Source organism: Chlorocebus sabaeus, chromosome 4, assembly GCF_047675955.1.
Source record: "Chlorocebus sabaeus isolate Y175 chromosome 4, mChlSab1.0.hap1, whole genome shotgun sequence".
Classification (NCBI taxonomy): Eukaryota; Metazoa; Chordata; class Mammalia; order Primates; family Cercopithecidae; genus Chlorocebus; species Chlorocebus sabaeus.
The window spans coordinates 92,240,274-92,261,950 of NC_132907.1; positions in this window are offsets into that span (position 1 = coordinate 92,240,274).

The following is a 21,677-nucleotide window of genomic DNA, read 5'->3' on the forward strand; positions in this document are numbered from 1 at the left end:
TTCTACAGAAATTACTAGGACAATCTGTTAAGAGCTAGGTTATTTTAATGTATATTTAAGCAGTTTTCTGCACAGTGGCTTTAAAATAATTAGCAATTTCACTGTTTTATTTTATAGCATTCACAAAATTATTTAACTTTTCTCAATTTGTTTTCTCATTTTATAAAATCAGATGAAAATGCCTTTAAAAAGTATGCCTTATAAAGATGCATTTTTTGAAATTCAAAATCTATCTGTAATCAAAATAAACGTACATGGATCAAATTCAGCAGCTTGAAGATTTAGCCATGTCTTGTTTACAAGATACATATAAAATATAAAATTGCAGAAAGATAAAAAGCAAAAAATAGCACAGTTTTATAAAGCAAATACTAAAAAAAAATCAGTGTAGCTATATTTCTATCAAGCAAAATACAGTTTAAACCAAAAAGCACTACAAAGGATAAAGAGTGATACTATGTAATGATAGATATAGCAACTAATCAAGAAAATATAATAGGCATAACCTTATATGTACCTAATAAGATAGTCCCAAAATAAAGAAAACCAAAAAAAAATAGAATTTAAAGAGAAAGAAGAAGTCTACAATTGTAGTGGGAGATTTAAATATGCATCCTTAATGTCATATTTCAATCAGAGAAGACTATGTGGTCTCTTGTAAAAACAGCTTCAAAGAGGAAAACACTATACATGTAAAGTACTATTATTAGCATTAATAATGGCATGTAAGAAGTGAAACATTAATTACCTTCTCAGAGATAATAGTCCAGGTTTCATGTCGATGTATTCCAGTGAGGTGGATTCTACTTATTTTCTGTAGCATTTGTAACAACCAGGATGGTTTTGGCTGCTTATTTTAGGTGAGTGGCTCTCTTAAATCACTGTCCCAGCAGACGTGTCTCCTGCTTACCTGGAAACAGGTAAAACCAGGGCAGCTGCAAACGCCAGCTGCTCTTAGTCAGACTTTTTTTTCTATGCATTTATGAATTTGGAAACTGTTCAAGGAAATATTTTTGGTTCATTTTAAAATATACACATAACTTGTTTGTCACTAGCAAAGAATGTTTCTTTCTGGCCAATGTCTGCATCTCGCCCTTTAGTGTATAATGTCTCCACCCTTGAGGGGTCCAGGTGAGACTGAGGACCTTCCACCTAGGGAGATAAAGGTGTAGACAGCATTCAGATCAGGACACCTGCTGAAGGGAAAGTACATATTTTCTGGACACTCTAAGATTCTGAGGGGCCTGGACTGGACATCAGTTTGTCTGAAAACTGAGAAAAATACAGATTTGCTTCCTCTGGGAAACAGCAAGGATTTGCAAAATGTCGGGGAGCAGAAGAGCATTTGGATCCACAGAGATGGGAGGAATGAGGCTGAATTCTGACTGCAGATATGCAGCACCATCTGCTATGCAGGACGGGCATCTGAAAAAGAAACTCAGAAAGGGCCACAAAATCCCACCTCCTGTCTTCGTCAATATTACCATAGCAATGAAGCCCATATTCGACAGACCCACCTTAATGGGGCCAGCGCCTCCACAGTCCCACAGCAATGGGGCCAGCACTTCACCATTCCTACAGTAGGAGCCAGGGCATCATCATTTCCATAGCTGGTGAACCAGCACCAGTCCTTGTCTTCCTCAGTGTTGATGCTTAGTAAACCTGGCTAGTGTCAGGATGGGCCACTGACCCGCGGGGCTCCGGGTCCAGGCGTGTGGCTTTGGGTCCAGGTGTGTGTTCCGAGCAGTGCCGTGTGGGGCTGCTCCAGACCTGGGCTGCTCCAGACCTCAGTCCCTCCCCATCGCTGCCAGTTCTGATTTTTCTTCCACCCTCCTGTTCATCTCAGTCATCCTCTCTTCACTGCTTATTGATCTAATTCTGTTCCAGTACCAGTGTATTTATGTGGCAGAATGCTAGCTGTTTTTGGATGAGTTTATGTAGTCTCACTAAGTAATCCAAAAAGACCAAATAATAAGCAAAATAAAAATACCCAGGCCTCGTTTCATCATATTTAAAAACACTCAAACAGGTAAAATCAGTCTGACTGACCAGCTCGGCTTCCACCCCCAGATTAACCTGTCCTGTTCATGGCAACAAAATACACCGACAGGTGTGAGTAGCCATCGCACAGCAGGAGGTGAGACGCTCCAAGGAAAAAGGTTGGCATTCCCTGAAGGTGGAGATTATCCTAGCATTTCCCGAAGGCAGGATCAAACTAAGAAGCTATCAGGAATATCCCAAGGGGAGCCGGGGCGGGAGAGTTTACCACTGGAGACGGTGAGGTTCAGCAGAACTGGTTTGGGTTTGGGCTCTTTTACTTAGGCATGATTTAACATTGTGTTAGGAGGAGGCAAGGGGTGGGGATACCTCAGGACAGGAGGCTCCGCAGGCACCCGTGGAGACGAAGGTGTTGGTCCGCCTTCCTCAAGGCAGCAGCTGGAGGCTCTCTCTGCAGGGAGAGAACCACTTCCTGTCAGGTGGGCGCTGAGGCAGCCTCGGATCAGGAAGGCGCTCCTGAGGTGCAGGTGCCCCGTGGATGGTTCGGCTCCCCATCTTCAAGGGCCTGAGGCCACATGGCCTCTCTGCATGGCAAGCATGGACCTGTCTTTCTCTCTGCCAACTACCAGGTAAGTGTGTTGTCTGACATTTCTAGTGACTCACTGGCTCATGAAAAAGCTGGTTTTTTTTTTTTTTTTTGGTAAATCCAAGTGCCTTTACAAAGCAGAAATTCTGGTAGATTGTTTTCACGATTGCTTAAATTGGATAAAGTTGCATAAAAATTATCTGCCAGAAAGCAGCAGGCTCCCCGAGTCAAAGCTCACACAAGGACTGATTCCTGTAGCACCAAGAACAGTCATGCATTTGTCTGTTTTTATCCTTTTTTTAAGGTAACCTGTTGAAAGTACTTTCAGGGGCCGAGCACGGTGGCTCAAGCCTGTAATCCCATCACTTTGGAGGCCGAGGCGGGTGGATCACGAGGTCAGGAGATCAAGACCATCCTGGCTAACACGGTGAAACCCCGTCTCTACTAAAAACACAAAAAACTAGCCGGGCGAGGTGGCAGGCACCTGCAGTCCCAGCTACTCGGTAGGCTGAGGCAGGAGAATGGCGTGAACCTGGGAGGCGGAGCTTGCAGTGAGCTGAGATCAGGCCACTGCACTCCAGCCTGGGCGACAGAGCGAGACTCTGTCTCAAAAAAAAAAGAAAAGAAAAGAAAGTACTTTCGGAACATGTTGCTGATTACCAGTGTATGCTTTGGTATTATTTTTGCAGTATGTGTGTATTCATCTGTTCTCACGCTTCTAATAAAGACACACCCGAGACTCGGTAATGTATCAAGGAAAGAGGTTTAATGGACTCACAGTTCCACATGGCTGGGGAGGCCTCACAATCATGGTGGAAGGCAAAAGAGGAGTGAAGGCACATCTTACATGGCAGCAGGCAAGAGAGCATGTGGGGGAACTGCCCTTTATAAAACCATCAGATCTCATGAGACTTTCACTATCACGAGAACAGCATGGGAAAGACCTGCTCCATGATTCAGTGACCTCCCACCGTGTCCCTCCCACGACCTGTGGGAATTACCGGAGCTACAACTCAAGATGAGATTTCAGTGGGGACACAGCCACACCGTATCAATGTGTATACCATGAACATGGACAGTGTTTATCATGAAACAACCAAGAGAGAACCAAATCCGTTTGATAGGACATACAGCAAGCCAGGATAAAATGAATAGAAAGCATCTCTTTGAATTGTTACCAAGGGGTTGTCTAATCTTGAGGGGATGCTTGCAGGGACCGCCACAGCTGCTGCCACCTCTCCCCATGCTGCACTCTCCCTCCTGTGTGAGGCTGACAGCAACCACACCTGAGGGGCTGCCAGGGGCTCCTCGTTTGTGCTCAGTGTGTGCAGCCTGGCAGAGCAGGTACTACCTGGGCCACGAGAGGGCAGGCCGCTCTGTGAGAGGGGCCATGGCTGCTTCTCTGAGCCAGAGATGCGGCTGCAGGCAGAGGCCCCTGGTGACCCATGGAAGCACCCAGGTGGCCCCACGCTCTCCCTAAGTCCCCAGGTCTCTGCCTACATCTTCCAAACAGTTGCTGATGGAGTTGGGTATGCAGACTGGGGACTCTCATACCGGGCACTATGGTGTGTCCAGAAGAGCTGTGATCCTAACCCACGCAGAGCCTCGATGGAGGGGTGGAGCCTGTGTAGGGGCAGGCAGAGCTGCACTTCGGCAGGAGACTTGGGTGGGAGTGCTTTGGGAGAGACAAGTAGGTAAGATTGTCTGAGTGTGCATCTAACCCCACCCCAGAGACAATGTTCAAGGAGCGTGGCCCTGAAATCGACGTGAAATCAGCTGACTCTGTCCCCGCCTGAGCCAAGCACATGGCACAGGACAGATCCCACACTTTGGTTCTAATTCCAGCCCCTCTCAGTCCCCGAAGTCCAAAGCCCCAGATGGGTCAATGCAACCCTAGGCCTCTCTCCTCTTTTCTGCTGACCTCCAGAGATGCAGTTTGGAGCCAGAGAAGGGCAGACAGAGTGGCCAGTGTCCTGTGATGCAGCTGTGAAATTCTACCACCCAGTGAATCCAGTCATGAACCCTCAGGCCAATCGCACCAATGGTCTCCATGCACTCGCTCATCTCTTTTGGCTTGGTTTCAAATTTGGTTATAAATTTTTGTAGTGCTCCTTCACCCCAAAAAACATTCCTAGGCCTGATTTCCATGGCAACTGCCACCACAGAAAGCCCAGAATTCTGTTTGTGTCTCTAAACAAATTCAGAGTTTGGTTTGCATCAGAAGAGGCGAATCTCCGCTACCCATCCAGAATGGCATTTAAGGAAAGGTGTGCGAGAGCACGCAGTGCTGGACCCGAGCCTCAGAGTCTGCTCTGAAAGCAACTCCATTCTTTGTTGGAGAAGAACGGTCTGCATCAAACACAAACAGCAACGGAGGTGAGAGGACTGAGGCCCTGGCAGACACGCAGCAAGTGTGTCAGATGATTGATGGGTGTCAGGTAGAAGCCTTTTATTTCAAAGTGATGTCTAGGCAATATTCAGAAAACAAAACCTACTCAAGAAGAATTATATTTTGATGTTTCATACTCATTTCTACAGAGATTGAAGTCACCTTGTCCAAGCACTGTTACCCAAGGGTTCCTCTGGACTTGCCTGCAGTTCTGAGGACTTGGGACAATATGCCTCGAAATTCACCAGGAGAGGTTTTCTTTGATGTCATGAAAACCTCATAAGACAGTCACATCTCTTAAGCATCACTCAGGAGATTTGGAGAAGTCGGCTCCTTGTGATGAAGCCAATGATAAGGTACAAAAACCTGCAGTGTGTGTTCTGTAAAGGAGGGGGCAGTGGAGATGCCATCTTTGCATTTCACGTCTCACGATGAGGTTGGGACAAAGGTCTTCAATGTGCCCATTACACAGGTTATTAATAAATACATACATACCAGAGACACAAAAAGTTTAAATGAATGGGTCCAAGTCAGAAACTTGTATAATTTATAAAGGAAATAGGTTTAATTGCCTCACAGTTCAACATGGTTGGGGAGGCCTCAGGAAACTTACAGTCATGGCAGAAGAGGAAGGGGAAGCAAAGCACCTTCTTCACAAGGCAGCAGGAAGGAGAAGTGTCGAACGAAGGGGGAAAAGCCCCTTATAAAACCATCAGATTGGCCAGGCACGGTGGCTCACACCTGTAATCCCAGCATTTTGGGAGGCCGAGGCGGGTGGATCCCGAGGTCAGGAGTTCAAGACCAGCCTGGCCAAGATGATGAAACCACGTCTCCACTAAAAATACAAAAATTACCTGGGCATGGTGGCAGGTGCCTGTAATCCCAGCTACTCGGGAGGCTGAGGCAGAGAATTGCTTGAACCCAGGAGGTGGAGGTTGCAGTGAGCCAAGATTGTGCCATTGTACTCCAGCCTGGGCAACAGAGCAAGACTCTGTCTCAAAAACAAAACCAAACAAAAAAACAAAAACCATCAGATCTCATGAGAACTCCCTATCACAAGAAGAGCATGGGGAAACCCCCTACCATGATCCAATCACCTCCACCTGGTCTCTCCCTTGACCTGTGGGGATTATGGAGATTATAACCCAAGGTGAGATTTGGGTGGGGACACAAAGCCTAACCATATCACCATAGAACTGCAATTATCCTTCCAAGATCCCTAACCTGGCTCTGGTATTGGAGCCTGCATCTCCTCGAACTGTGACCTCCTGAACCTCCTCATGCAGGGCCCTCACCATCTACACAGGTCTGAGCAGGTGACATCAGCAAGGAGAAGCAGCAGCAATGTTGGACAACTCAAAGTATGGGCTGCACAAGAAGCTCTCCGTCATGTACACGAATTAACCAGTCCTGAAGACTGCCCAGCTGGACTCTAGCTGCCGCTTCCCTGATGTATGTCTTTAAGGGCATCTGGCAAGAAAAAGACTGGCACTTAAGATCATTTTCTATGTAACCTAAAATTATTTTTTTACATACTTCATGTCCCTGACCTTCACTTACCTCTACACTTCTGGCTGTAAGATACTTCTCCTAATACGTTCGCTGTCCAGTATTATTTCATGGTCATGTTCTGCAATTGTATTTGGGCCCTTTTAGTGTTACAGGCTCTGGTTGTGTTTGCAGGAGCTCAGAGCTTGCTATCTATTTTCATGCCATATATTTTGCTGCTTTTAATACCATTTAACCTATGTAACATCAAAGCAAACATACTACAGACATAATTGCTATTTCCACAGACCCTGCTTTAATTAATTTTTGTATGAACTTTGAGGTTCTCAGAAAAGAAATCTCCCACGTGTGAAATTCTGCGTATTTGGTTATGCTGCCATCAGACGCTTCTGCTAGTACCTTCCTCCTGGGCACTGTCGGTGGCTCCCTGATGCCCTGGGACCCACAGCAGGGCGGGGGCCAGACGGACGCTGGCTTCACAGAAGCATGAGGACAGGTGACTCTTCGAGACGCGGTGAGCAGTGAGCCGGCGGCTCCCACATGCCGCACTCAGAGCTTATTCCCTGGACTTTCAGGTGGCCACACACCCAGAAAAGCCTTGGTAGACCTCGTTACGTGGGAAGAGCATATATTTAGAAGCTGAGTTTTTTTTATTTTCATAAAAGATGAATGTTGTCAAGTCATTAACATTTTGGAAAACTGAGAATAAAAAATAATCCTGCAATCTTAGCCATATATAAGTAGTGACAACTTGTTACATATTTCCACCTGAGTTTGTTGTTGTTGATGCTGTTAACTCTTCTCTACATATCAGCTTTTCATAACAATCAAAGAATATCATCTCTACTTTACAGAAAGAGAAACTGAGGCACTGGCAGGTGGGTAACTAGCCAGAGCCCTCTTCAGTCGGCGGCAACCCTGGCTGTGGGCTGCCCTGCAGACAGAGCAGTGATCACGGCTGCAGGATCTGAATCCTCTCTGGAACCCGCACATACACCCAGGCTGTCCCGGCCGTGATAAACCACAGTGGGAATGCTAACAATCACCCAGTAAATCCCCACTCACCGAACCACCGTGCTGATGTGTTCCCAGATCAAGGCCTTCTTGGGTTAATTTCGTGTTGAAAATGTTCCCCATGCATGAAAAATGGTGGAAACGTGTCCCTTGTCCTTCACATGCTCCAGAGCTGATTGGCCATCGATTTAATCTGGTCCAGGTCTGTTTGGCTGGAGGTCACTGTATTGAAATATCTTTCATGTCTGGAATTACTTTCTCAGGAAAGACTCCAGAACCGGCTGCCAGCACCCCCTGAGGCATCCCCCCAAATCCAGAAAAATTTCTGGATTTTTCCAGAAATCCCCATCCTGGAAATTCTATAGTCATACCCTCCTGCAGAAGGAGTTTCCATTTCACCCAACTCCATCAAACTTTGAGTATTACCGCTTGTCTTATTGTACTGGAAAACAATGATTTTATTTGCATTCTGATGTTGCTAAAGCATTTGAGTATTTCATGAATGTTTCCTGTCTCTTTCTCTTGTGTGTAAGGATCTCTGGCTCCGCTGTTAGGATCTCTGTCTCCCTTTTTGGTTCATACACTTCCAGAATATTCAAACTTTGTCTTCCAAATTTGTTATACACATTTTTGCTCTTGGCATTTGTCTTTGCTAAGCGAAGTCCAGCATTTTTTTTTCTTGCCATTAGAACAATACACATACACTGTGAAACTTTGAGAAACGAAGATAAACCGAAAGTACACATAAATATCCACAATCTTAATCACAAGCAAGAATATCGTGGTGAACATCGCCATGCGTTTCTCCAGTCATTTTTCTCCGTGAATAAGCACATATTGTGTTTTTCAGAAATTGAATTGTACAGTACATGCTGTTTGCAATTCGCTTCTTTTTTTAATTTACTGCAGCACGAGTGTTTTCTTGTGTCACCAGGCATTATTCTCAGGGCACTGCTGTTTAATGGGTGAATACAGTATATTGTGAAAGTGACACAATTTCCATCCTGCTTTTCAAGGGCTGTGCCACACACTGGATTGCTTTAAACAATAGAAATTTATTCTGAAAGTCCCACCTGAAGGTGTCAGCAGGGTGCTGTGCCCTCTGAAATTCTGGCTGACACCCTTCCTCGCCTCTCCCTGGCATCCGAGGGTCACAGCCAGGCTGGGTGTGCCGAGGGTTGTAGACTCGCCGCTCCCGTCTCTGGCCCGTCGTCACAGGCTGTCCCCTGTGTGTCTGTCTCTGTGTCATTTTGCATGAAGCTCTCCGTCATGTACACAAATTAACCAGTCCTGAGGACTGCCCAGCTGGACTCTAGCCACCGCTTCACTAATCCATGCATTTAAAGTCATCTGGGAAGATAAAGATTGGATCTTAAGATCATTTGCTACATAATCTAATTTTCTTTTTTTTTTTTCCTTCATCTCTCTGACCTTCACTTACCTCTATACTTCTGGCTATATTATCCTTCTCTCACTACTGCTTGTTGGGCCCATCCTACTCCAGCAGGACCTCGTCTTAGCAAATCACATCTGCCAGATCCTATTTCTAACTTAGGTCCCATTCTGAAGTACTGGGGATTTGAACTTCAACATATCTTTTTGGGGATAACAACTCAACCAGTAACAATTTCTGTAACCTGCTCCCTCCTGCTCCACAATGAAACTGCTCTCAGTTTTCTTCTTGGATCACTGTTTCAGTTTCGGATCATCTGTGAGCTTCCATGACCATTTCCTCGGGGTTCATTGTCGGACTTGGGATTGAGCGAACGTTTGCCATCTCCCGTTCCTGTGGAGTGGGCAAGGACAGGGTTCCGCATATTGTTGGCAGCCGTCCTCCTCTGTCTCGGCCTGGAGTGGCCACTCACTGTGTCAGGATAGCTCACGAGGACCCAGAGAGGGAGAAGTTCACCTCAGAGCTTGTCCTGAGCCAGGGCCTGAAGACCCCAATACGGATTACACAGGTCACGTGGTAGAGAGAAAGAGGAAACCCAGAGTTAATCCAGCTTCCCTCTCAGCTTCATGCTGACTCTCAGGGAGCTTTCCACACTGAGCTGAACGAGGAGTCCCTGGTCTCTGCGTGTCACTATGGTCTGATGACAGGGTCAACTCCTGGACCCTCCCTAAACCCCTGGGGCATTCACTGAGAGCTCGAAAGTGCAGGTCAAGCCTGAAATGGGAAGGACCATTAGGCACAGAAGTGGCTCCCAGCGTGTGGTCTGTGACGTGCTGCCGACGTTGTCTGCCTCCCAGCTCAGGGCTCCCACCACCCCGGGCCCCAGGGTCCCCCATGGGTGCACACAGGTGACGTGGGGAAAGCATTACTTTGATTTCCTGCAAAGTCATTAACAAGACAAGCGGTGGGATCAAAAGTGCTTGTCATCTTGTTTAGACATCCGAAGTTGGAACATCGAGACCAGGAGGCCTCTGTCCGAACATCCGTCTCCCTGTGGCAAAGGTCACTGTCTCTGTGGTGGTCACCCCAGGGCGACAGGGCAGGGAGAGACCCCCAACGCCGACCACTCTCCTGAAAGCTGTCACAAGCGGGCCTCGCCGGGATTCTGAATGAACACGTGACAGAAAGGGCACTCCTGGAGCCGCTGCCCCACCCAGGCCCTGGCAGCAGAGGGACTCCGCTTGTCCAGGTGGCTGGGCCTCGCCTGGGCCGGTAAACAATCACAGCGTCCTTTCTCCCACTCTCAGCCCTGCCTTTGTACACGCTGGGGTCTGTTTCAAAGAAGGGATATGATCCGACCTCTTCCAAAACGGCCCCTGCAGCAGAAGTCATGGGCCCATCATAATATGCAGCCACAATTCTCTCGCCTCATTGGGGCACGGCGGCAAATCTCTCTCTCTCTGTTCTGTGACAGACATATAAAAGGTAAGGCACAAAATGCTTAAAAACAAAGAAGCACTGAGAAAGATCCTGCAGGTGTCACGCTTCATTCTCCAGGGAGGAGTTAACGATCTAGATGAGACGCACAGGAGTTAATGATCTAGATGAGACGCAGACGCACACACACCTTGGGGCAAGTTGTCGGAAAGCAAGGAGGCCGGCAGCATCTTCAGACCCTTCGGTGTCCCCCGAGAAGGGGAAAATGTAGCCACTGGTTGTGACAACTTGTGTGTGTTTCCACCTGGGTTGTTTGTTGTTGTTGTTGTTAACTCTTCTCTACATATCAGTTTTTCATAACAATCAAAGAATGTCATCTCTACTTTACAGAAAGAGAAACTGAGGCACTGGCAGGCGAGTAACTAGCCAGAGCCTCTACATAGCAGCATCTTCGGACCCTTCGGTCTCCCCCGAGACGGGGAAAATGTCACCGCTGGTTGTTATGGGGACTTGATCCACCTCCCAAAAGCTACTGAAGTCCTGACCCCAGAATCCAGGATTGCTGCCTTTTTGGAAACAGGGTCTAATGAGGATGTGATGAGTGAAGAGCAGGTCATGAGGGAAGGCCCTAATCCAGCATAACCACGTCCTTATGGAAAGGAGCCACTGGGACACAAAGACAAATGTGTGTGGAGGAAAGGCAGTGTGAAGACGGAGGAGACACCTACAAGCTAAGGAATGCCCGAGGCCACCAGAAGCTGGGAGAGCCCAGCAGTGGCTCCTTCCTCCCAGCCTTGGGAGGACTGAAGCCAGTTCAGCACCCTGACTTTGCACCTCTGGGCTCCAGGACTGTGAGGCAGTGCATCTCTCTTGTTGACAGCACCCGTGTGCAGTGCCTGTCACACAGTAGGGACAGGACACTCATGCTTGGGCGATGTTCAGACCTGCACTCACAAAAGACGCACCTCACTCCAGTTCTAGACTCCTGGCTTCCTGTGGACAGAGGCTCTCCTTAAACACCTCCAGACATCTGGCACAAACAAAAAGCCACAAAACTTGCCAGGGCAACAGGATGTATATGCACACTGTGCCCCACAGCCACACAAAGAGAAGGCACGTGGCGTTGCCTGGCCCCAGCCTCCTTGACAGCCCTGCAAATCTCAACCCAGCCCCACGCAGTCCTGGGCAGCTCTGACAGAACCTGCTCTTTCCTGGCTCTTCCTGTTGAGGACTCGGAAACGTTTTAATTGCACTGAGCACCACATTTCATTTTTAATCTAGAAGCGGCCTCTGTTAAATGACTGTGCCTAGTTTGTCACTCCCACAAGCAAACCGTGATAACAGCCAGGGCTGTAGGAGGCCCCCGCCCTGCCCCTCACCAAGGGCAGCTCACTCGTGTCCTGGGGGCAGGCCGGGGTGGCTGCCATTCCTGGTGCACACATGTCATTGTAACAAAATGCAGAGGCGTATTAGCAGTCTCCTCTCATCTGTAGCATTTCAGGCAGGTAACAAACTACCCTTCACCAAGCTCAATAGATAGATTTTTTGTAACACCTATGAATTTCTCCATGTGATGATCAAATGTATGTGGAGACGTATTAATCCATGGACTACAATATAATAAACTCTGATGCAATATCATAAAATCTATTGATATTCACTTATGTCTTCCTATGCGGAGGTGAAAATTCTGTAATGGGGATGCAACCTAGCATGATAGACACAAGCAGGGTGGCAAGGTGTCTGCAGCCCGATTGTTTGGATCTAAATCTGGTCTCTGCCACTGACCGGCCTTGGGCAGCCTTGGCCAGGGGACCTACTCTTTCTGTGACATGGTCCCTGCATCTGTTAAATGGGGTTAATAACAGGAACTCCCGCACAAGAGTGCAAGAGGATCACCTAGATGACTGTCTGGTAACAAACGTGCTTAGAACATTGCCCAGCACCCTTCTTCCCTCCTCATTGCATGTGGTACATGGAAAGATCACGGCTGTGAAGCCACACACACTTGATTAGGATCTAGAGCCGCACTCGCTGCAGGGCCTTGGGCCAGGTCCTCCACTGTTTTTGAGAGAGATTATGACATTAACAAATAAGATGGTGCATTAGGGTTCTCCAGAGAAGAGGGCCAGTAGAATGTGTATATCTGCATGGAAGGAGGGATTATTTTAAGGAACTGGTTCGAGCGATTCTGTAGGCTTGGCAAGTCCAAAATCCTTGGGGCTGGCCATCAGCGGGAGACCCAGGGAGGAGCTGATGGTCTCCAGGACTTGCCCTGATGCTTGGAAAGTGGTCAGTGTCTTCCTCTGATCATGAAGAGGGGGGTGGGAGGGGGTCTCCTGGGAGGCTAAGGTTGCACCCACCAGGCATAAATCTGTGATGTGTCTCAGCGTCCAGGGCCACAGGGCTGCATTGCAGGCAGCAGATAAGCAGTGGAGATGCGGGTGAGTTCAGTTTGAGTCCACAGACATCTGCTGGCAGAACCCCTTCCTGGGGGAGGAAGGCCAGTCTTTGTCCTATGCAGGCCTTCACTAGTTGGATAAAGCCCCACACTATGGAGGGTCCTCTACTTTACTCAAAGCCCACCCACTGAAATGTAAATCTCATCCAAAAACACCTTCACAGAATTATCCATAGTAAGACCTGACCAAACATCTAGGCACCGGGGCCCAACCAAGCAGACACGTGGGATGCAGGCGTCAGGAGGAGTTTGCTCCAGAATCTGTGGTCTCCGCCCCCTACCTCCAGACGTGCACGGGCAGACCCCAAATAGCAACCACGCAGCCACATCAGCAGGGCCTGGGGAGGCCGCAGCCTGGACAACTGGAGCGTGTAATGACTATAGATGCAATGGTTCAGACGCGCAGTGGACGATGAGCATCAGCTTCAGCCTCATGGAGGAGACCCACAAGCGCCCCCACTGCAGAACCTTCTGCCTGGCTTCTGTCCAGCAGCCCCTGTGCCATCCTCCAACAAGCAGACCCTTAGCTCCTGGAAATGAGGATCTGCGTGTTCGCAGTGCCAGGCTGGACAGGGAGGCCTGTTGGAACCACTCCGATCCCCCACTCCCTGAGCCACCGGGACCTGATGCTGGAGTACTGGAGAAAACGTTGCCCTAAAACCGAATGGCATTAAATGGTACCAGGATGGCCCCAACGCATCAAACACCATTTTATGCTGCAATTTAAACGTTAGGAACATAACTTTTCTCTGATTTTCTTGAAATGTTTTATACGCAGAAGGGCTAAAAATGAATCATTCAGCAAAACATGGGTGCTTTCTAGGTATTCATCGACTGACTTATTCATATTCCCATAAAGCTACAAGAGGCTTTCAAAAGTTAAATTACAGAAAGTGCACACAATGGAAAGCTTATCGGCTTTCAGTCTCTTCCATGACTACAGTCAGAATCACAAACCAGGCACAGAATGAATCTTGTTCGTTCTAAAGATGGCTGGAGCGAGTATGTGCACCACCAGCCCACCTGTGAGGCCAACTGGACACAGCTGTCAGGTGAATAAGCTTCCAGGGGAACTCGGAGCACAGATATTCAACCGCAACGAGGGCCCCTGGCAAACACAACCCCCAAAGGTACACCTCGCAGCCTCCCCTCTGCACATCGGATGCGGGACGAGTGGCTGCCTCTGCTCCACTCTTACCACTGATGCAAACACCCACAGAGCAGGTGCAACAGTCCAACCTCACCCAGGTACACAGCTGCGGGTCTGCACACCCACCCATGCTCACTCATAGATACAAAGCCATGGCATTTCCCAAATAATAAAACTTTCCACACCCACAAGCTCTCTCAAGGTGGCTGTGAGCCTCATACGCCTGAGGGTTTGCATGACTTACCTGATGCTTGGAAGGTGGTCCATGACTCCCTCTGACCATGGTCGGGGAGGGGCCTCCTGGGAGGCTAAGGCTGCACTCACCAGGCACAAAGCTATGAAAAGTGAGCATCCAGGAGAGGCAGGTCTGCATTGTAGGCAGCAGGTGAGCAGCCTGCTGTGCAATGCAGGCAGCAGGATGAGGACAAGTCCAGGACCCTGAGGGCTGGCCAGATGTCTGGCACAGGCATAGCCCTGGGGGTCTTTAGGGCATCGTCTGACGCAACCCTCAGCCCCCACAAAAGGAAAGAAAAGAAAATCAGGAAACCACAGTGGTGGCCCATTTGTCAAGGTCTCTGCTTGCTGTGAAGAAAGATAATTTGCTCCATAAATAATGAATTAGACGTGTGTCCCTGGGACCTGTTCCTGGAATGCCTGGCAGAGCCATTGTGGGATTCCAGGTCACTGTGGGCCGCCATTCTCCGAGATGCCAGGACAGATCTGTTTAAGGTTCTTGCAGTTACCCAGCATCGATGGAATGCCTTCTTGGGGTCTCACTAATTCTATCTGGATGTGGCTGAAAGTCAAAAAATGTCAAGATGTAAAAACATCCTTTTCCAATTATGAAGAAATTCAAAGGATTCAGCCCATGTTCCACGTCTCTGGGCTGCTACAAATAGTATTTAGTGTGATTCTTTTCACTGGGATTTCAAGGGTTCAAAACCAGCCACATAGAAGATTCCTTTTTCTCTCTCTTTCCTGAAAGCCCACTCCATCTGCCTGTCTAGGCAAGCCAGGAATTTAAAGGGGTGGGCAGGGAGTGTGGCCAGAGTGATGAGCGGGGCGCATGGCCCCCAGTGAGTTCCAGAGGGATCCACACCCTGTGTGTCTGTTACCTCCTGCCAGCAAAGAGAGCCTGGGAAGGAAACCACCGGGGCCAGGCGAGCCGAGAAGCATTCACAGGCACATGCCAGGAAGCAAGTTCACGCAATCGCTCTCACCCCACTCAGCAGCCAGGCCAAGAGGGACACTTAACCCTCCTCAAAATCCAGCCAAGAAGACAATGGCCCGGAAACAGGGGAGACGTGGGGCTCCTCCCCTGGCCTCCTGCAGTCTCTAGGCCTGGCCAGGAGACATTCCCGAGCGCTCGCTCCGGGGGACCTGTTCACGCCGGGACCTGTTGCTGGATGGCTGAACGCAGCTGGACAGAATTCCAGTCACCGCCATGCTCCAGTTCCAGACGCCCCTCTTTCTACATGTCTGGCTCCCCGCTGGGGTCGCCGCTGCTGCCTCCTCCTCCAAGCAGCTCAGGCTCCCTGGGCCCCTCTGCGGCCTCCCTCCCACTGGCTCCAGGTCCTCCTGGCTTCTTAGGTCCTTACAGGGAGATTTTGTGAGCCTGGCAGGACCTCAGGTCCTGGCTGCTGTCTCTCCCTCCAGGCACTGTGACATGTAGCAGAGGGGTCTTTTCAGAGAGTTGCCAATGCTGTGGACAAGAGAGTCGTGCCGGGGGGAGGCTCAGGCCGTGACACGTCAGCTGTCACTGGAGCACCCGGCCTGGCAGCTGCCACCTCCGAGCCACATCTCGGCTGCTTCCTCTGGCCCCCGATCAAGGTTGCTGCCGGCCCAGGCTGCAGGCTTGGTGGGGAGCCACACTGGGTCACCCGGACAAGGGGACGGCATCTGCCTCCACCTCCCTGGGGTACGAGTCGATGGGGACTTGCCCCTGGAATGGGATGGGGACACGCGTCCCTCAGGCTGGGGCCGTATGACCCATCTGCTGGAGAAGCTCTCAACATTCATTGTCATTCCTCGTTCTAAACAAGAGACAGACAAACAAATGGACGGCTTGAAAGCAACTGTAAAAGCTTTTGAAAGGAAAATCCCAAGACAGCCACTGAGTAAGAGGCCGCATGTTGTTCAGTTTCATGGAAATGGAGACCCGGTACCACACCCAGAGTTCACCCGGAGGCGCCAGGGCCGCAGAGCTGGAATTTCAGATGCTCTGGCACAGCCCTGGTCCTCCTCCAAGGCCAGTGGACGGACTTGCCCTGAAACTGCTCTGTCATTGCCCAGCAGACTCGAAGCCCAGTGGATCTACCCTAGCCCCAGCAGCAAGGGGCCACGTGGATGCCCCAGGGCAGCCCTGCTCCCCGGAATCTGCTAGGAGACAGGATGGGTGCGAGCCTGGCCTGTCTGTCCATCATCCCCGTAGGCCCCCGGGCTCTGCGGGCAGCCCAAGCTCTGCTCTCCGACAGGCACCTGCAAGCTCCTTCATGGCTGCCCCGCACCTGCCAGGCGGCCGAGGGAGACGTCCGGGTTTCTGCACTAACGAGACGGCAGTGTTACTGTGAGAAGCTCACAAGGCTGAGCCCGTGTTCCCTTTGGTCCGTGTCACACACATCCGAGGCTCATCAGCCTGGTTCCCTACACCAAATGTGGAGATGTCGTTATGCAGGACCGGTGGTGACCGGAGTCCCAGACATCCTCAGCCTCACAACAACGGCCCCCCAGGGTGCGGCAGGGGTAGTGAAGACCACGGCACATGGCTCCTGTGACTACAGATTAAGTTAAGTGGCAAAGATAGGATTAAGGTGCCTCTTCAGCTGACCCTGAGTTAATCAAAACAATAAGCTTTTTCTGGGTTGACCTGGCCCAGTCACGTGAGCCCTTTGAACCTGGGTCTTGAGGTCGGCGGGAGCTAGAGTCCGCAGCAGGTGCCCCTGTTCCTTCCAGGAGTTACACAGAGGTGAGGACAGAGACCTGCCAGCAAGCATGGGCTGGGAAGAGGACCCTGAGCTTCCCATGAGGCTTGCTGACCTCAGCCTGCCAGACCCCAGGCTCCTGAAATTCTGCCCAGACTTCTGGCCCCGTCTTTTGGGCTGAGAGATAATGTTTGTGCTAGTCAGTTATGAGCAACAGATAACTAATATAAGACCAGGGAAATAATCACCCCAGGTGGACATCTGAGGCGGGGCAAGTGCATACGGCGTGGACATAGGTTTGTCGTGGCACAAATCCTGGTTTGTTCCCTGCTCAACCCCAGCTTGGGTGAAATTTCTGGTATATTCCATAGCATGTCAAGTCACTTTCATATTAAAAAAATTAATATGTAGAGTCCCTGGGTCACAGGTCAGCCTGGTCTTAGTCGCTCAAACAATGACCAGCTGTGGAAATCCACTGTGGCTGCAGCTCAGACACGCAGCGGGCTTGGAAGTCCTCCCGAGGCTGATGCGTGGACCCCCGACCTCCAGACCTCTCGTCCTCCTGCCCCTGCTTCATCAGCCACTTCTGCCTCCTGCAGGTGTCAGTGGGAAGGCAGAGAAAGATCCAGAAGAAAGGCACAGAGGTAAGCCAGCAGTCGTGCTACCGATCTTCAACTTGGCGGCTTCCTGGCGATTCCCCCGTTTGAACCTCACTCCCAAGTCCTGGAACGTGTCTCACACCCGTCTTCTCACCGGATGGCTGCCCGTGGTCCCTCCCAAACAGCCCCAGCCCAGCTCCCCGAGACTATCCCTGGCCTCCTAGGAAACAGGCCCCTGAGACTCACCGCAAGGAAGTTCCTGGGCCACTAGCCGTCGGCCAGCGAAAGGCATTCGGCATGACTGTGCCCTGTGCTCCAGACCCAAACAGCTACCCAGGGGACCCTTGTGTCTTCTCACTCAGCTTCAGCTGAGGGTAAAGCCCCCACCCCGTGGGGAAGGTGGGGCAGAAATGCCAGCAGCCCTCCGATCCTCTAGGAAACCACCTCTCAATTCTCTTCCCCACCCCTTCACACGGCATCCCGCTGTGCCCTAGAGGGGGCTGGGAAATGCCCCTTTCCAGCCCCACACAGGGCTCTAGTGCCTGCTTTGGAATATGGACCTTGGCATGTTCTCTCCGCTTTGGGGACCTCAACCATCAGTGCATTTTGATGCTCTGCTCAGGTCACTCTGGGAAGGGAAACTCCTGTGTTGCCATGGAACGTGTGTTGGGGTCACTGAGGAACGGCCAACAAGCCTTCCCTCCATGCTGTGCCCACACCCTGGGCCCTGTGACGTCCCATCGCGACCCAGGGAGAGGCGGATTCTTTCTCCCCAGCCCTTCCACCGGGGCGGCCTTGCAACCTGCTTTGGCCACCAGAATGCAGCCGAGAGTCCCTGCACTCTGCGGTCCCATGAGCAAGACCGAAAGAGCAGGGGGATGAGCCATCTGACACAGCAGACAGGCCGGCTCCACTGAGGCCAGCCAGCCCCAGCCAACCCGAGGCTGCCCATGGCGCAGGAGAGTCCAGCCGAAAGCAGAGGAACCTCTCGGCCAGGTACAAAGCAATTCACTGACCGTGTCACCACACTGCACGCTGAGTAAGTGCTTGTTGTTTTAAAGTGCCAAGTTTAAGCTGACTGGCATGCAGCAGGGGCTGACTGAGGCACAGGTTGGAGAGCCCTTAATATGAGGCCAGACGCAGCAACCTCACTTGGCGTCCATCTCTTTCCCCCGAGTAACACCACCAGGTCCCCCTCTTTCCTCTGCCTCAGCTGCACCGTGGTCACTGCTCGCGTGGAATCTTCCCTTCCAAAGGCTGCTTTCCTGTTGAGGTAGATACCTCATTTTTATCTTGACTGCCCGGCTCTTCCTCCAGATGCCTCTAGGCACCTGCCAGTTCTACCCACAAAGCCAGAGATAACACTGCTCTTACAAGGAGTGTCACCGTTGGATCAGTCACTTGCATGCATTTGTAACCACCGAGACGTGACCGGAAACACCAGTCTTCAATGTCCCCAGGACATCAGGCTGGCTCACTGCAGTCCAGGGAAGATGGGAGACAATCTCCCCGCTGTGCCTCCCATCCTCACCCTACTCTGTCTAAGAAGGACTTGGGTTCCTTTATCATCAGGGAGAGATGAGAGGATGGGGCCCCTGCCCGGGAGCCGGCCTCTCAGATGGCAGAGGACTGCAGGAGAAGAAGAGGCCCTCCCAGGAGAGCGTTCCCGGCACAGCGGGGCTCGGCTGAGTGAGGCTCCTGCATCGGGTCAGGGCAGCTCCTCCCCGGCTGACACGTCCACATTCACTTGAGCTGGCTCAGCCCACGTGCTCAGGACCGTGAATGGAGCTGGAGCGAGTCCAGTGTTGACAGCGTGATTCTACAATGCATTTCTCATCTCCGTAAAGTATGGGTGTCATTGTTTTCATGACTTACATAAAATCAATCGACTTTCCTAATACTTTCCTTCATGCTATCTTGAAAGCATAATGGTACATTTTTGGCTAACGTTTTACCTGATTTTGTTGAAGATTTGATAGTCTTTACCCATATTCTTCAAGCCACTTTGTGTCTGCATTTGTCATTGATTTTGGATGGTAAGGATCTGGCCTCCTCCTAATCTCTGAGGAACTCCCACTTCCTTTTTTTTACTTGTTGAGATGGAGTCTCGTTCTGTCGCCAGGTTGGAGTGCAATGGTGCAATCTCAGCTTACTGCAATCTCCATCTCCCAGGTTCAAGCGATTCTCCTACCACAGCCTCCTGAGTAGCTGGGACTACAGGTGTGCACCACCACACCCAGATAATTTTTGTATTTTTAATAGAGATGGGGTTTCACTGTGTTGGCCAGGCTGTTCTCAAACTCCTGACCTCAGGTAGTCTGCCCCCCTCAGCCTCCCAAAGTGCTGGGATTACAGGTGTGAGCCACCATGCCCGGCCCACCTTCTGAGGCCTGGGGGACATAGAGCCCAGCACACCCTGGCGAAGCAGAGCTGGGACTCACTCTCCCACTGTCCTGAGGCTGCTGCAACGCCCTGCTCCAGGCGCCTCCGAGCCCTGCCCTGGGCTTTGAGTCAGGAGCTGATGTCACAGAGAGGCCAAGAGGCAGTGGCTGCAGCGGCCCTGGAAGCAGGCAGGGTCTGCAGAGGCTTTAGGACCAGGGAGTCAAGGCTGTGTCCTGTGGCCGAGACAGCTGCAGCTTCGCTGTCCACATAGACAGGTCTCAGGGCCGAGGTCCTGGCAGCCACCTGTAGCCACCACTCCCATCCACCCACGACTCTCCTCCCGCCCCAGTCCCAAACTCGCAGAACTTCTCACAGTTCTTTGAGCCACTCCCTTGCCTTTGTTATGGATTTAATTGTGTCCCCCAAAATTCATACGTTGAAGTCCTAACCCCAAGGACTTTGGAATGTGACTGTATTTGGAGACGCGGTCTTTAGGGAAGTAATTAAGATTCAATTTGTTCATTAATGTGGGTCCTGTGCTAGACACTGCTAGGACGGGTGTCCTTCCAAGAGAGTTGAGAGGCCGGGCACAGTGGCTCATGCCTGTAATCCCAGTACTTTGGGAGGCCAAGGCAGGTGGATCACGAGGTCAGGAGTTCAAGACCATCCTGGCCAAGATGGTGAAACCCCATCTCTACTGAAAATAAAAAAAAAATTAGCCTGGCTTGGTGGAGCACACCTGTAGTCCCAGCTACTCAGGAGGCTGAGGCAGGAGAATCGCTTGAACCCATGAGGCGGAGGTTGCAGTGAGCCGAGATCACGCCACTGCACTCTAGCCTGGGTGACAAAGCATGACTCGGTCTCAAAAGAAGAGGTGAGGACACAGATAGGCACAGAGGGATGAAGGAGAAGACACCGTCGACACACCCAAGGGAGAGGCTTCAGGAAGAACCGACCCTGCCCACACCTCAGTATCAGACTTCTGGCTCTAAGAACTACATTTCTGTTGTGTGAGCCCCCAGCCGAGGTGCTCTGTCGTGGCAGCCGGGCTGAGCAGGATGTCTTCAGGTGAAGTCCTGCTGCTCACTGACCACCCAGCCTCAGCCTCTCCTGCTTGCAGTTCCAGGACCAGCATTCTGTTGACTACTGACCGTGGCCAGGTGCTTCCTCTCCCCACCAGCGTCCTCCTCCATCCACAGTAAATAACAAGCCTTCATGCCCAGCACTTGCTACCTTTTGCCCGTCCGTATTTGTCAGCCTCCTGGGGCGGCCGCACACCTTCATGCTAAGGCTTTAGGAGTTCTGCTCTGAATTCCAACTTTCCTCCCTGACCACCTCTTTAATACGCCTTAAGTTTGATTGTTTTTCCTCTAAGTTTTATGTTTTCTCTTCAAAAAACCTCTTTCCACCGAATTTTCTTCATCCTCCTCCCCCTCCCTGCTCCATCCCAGGAACCGCCCCACCCCGTTACCAAACCAGCAGCCTGTTTTCAGCAAGACCCTGGTTAGGTGTGAGGCTGCTGCCCCCCACCCAGATGGCCTCTTCAAGGGCTTCCACCCAGCTGCGGTGTGGTCCTGTGGGTCCTAACGAGTCCACAGGAGTCCTGCCCTACAAGACGCCCCTCCATCTGTCCTGGGGTCAATCCTGTTTCCCTGCAGGTTGTGCTGTAACACCTCCAGGTACAGGCTGGCCTGATGTCCAGGTATGAGCACTGTGCTCTCGGAGCCCGTGGGAACCGGCAAAATGGAAACAAGTTAGCTAGTTGGGAGAGTGTCTGCTTAAGGCAGATCTTCCCCTCTGGACAGGATTCTGGAGGGTGGTTGTTTGCTGATGACAGG